Genomic DNA, 813 nt, shown 5'->3' with positions numbered 1-813 from the left:
TTCTCTTTCTCTCTCTCTCTCTCTCTCTCTCTTTATTTCTCTCTTTCTCTCTCTCCTTATTTTTCTCTTTCTCTCTCTATTTCTTTTTTTTTGTATATACATATCCATCTCTTCTTTTTTTTTCTATTCTTTTATCTCTTCTCTCTCTCTCTCTCTCTCTCTCTCTCTCTCTCTCTCTCTTTCACTTTCCCACATCGGTACTGCTTTTCAATCTCTTCTTCCTTGTGCGTGCGTGTGTGTGCGTGTGTTTGTGCGTATGTGTGCGTGTGTTTGTGCGTATGTGTGCGTGTGTTTGTGCGTATGTGTGCGTGTGTTTGTGCGTATGTGTGCGTGTGGCTGCATTGCAGCCGTCGTTATTTACGACATGATTATAAAAGTGAAAGAACCCACCAAGACTTATGCTCTGGTCATTATTATATCTCGTTTAAAAGGAGAGAGAGAGAGAGAGAGAGAGAGAGAGAGAGAGAGGGAAAGAGAAAAAGAGGTAAAGAGAAAGAGAAAGAGAGAGAGAGAGAAAGAAGAGATCATTCACACATATGTCCATAAAAACCAAACGCAAATTACATCCGATAAAATGTACTTAGCTGGTCGGTGTGTATGTGTTTGTGTATGTATGTATGTATGTATGAATGTATGTATGAATGTATTTAAGTATGTATGTATGTATGTATGTATGTATGTATGTATGTATGTATGTATGTATGTATGTATGTATGTATGTATGTATGTATGTATGTATGTATGTATGTATGTATGTATGTATGTATGTATGAATGTATGTATGTATGTATGTATGTATGTATGTAACATATT

This window comes from Helobdella robusta (assembly GCF_000326865.2).
Source record: "Helobdella robusta unplaced genomic scaffold HELROscaffold_38, whole genome shotgun sequence".
NCBI classification, from domain to species: domain Eukaryota; kingdom Metazoa; phylum Annelida; class Clitellata; order Rhynchobdellida; family Glossiphoniidae; genus Helobdella; species Helobdella robusta.
Note: the sequence above shows the minus strand (reverse complement) of the source record.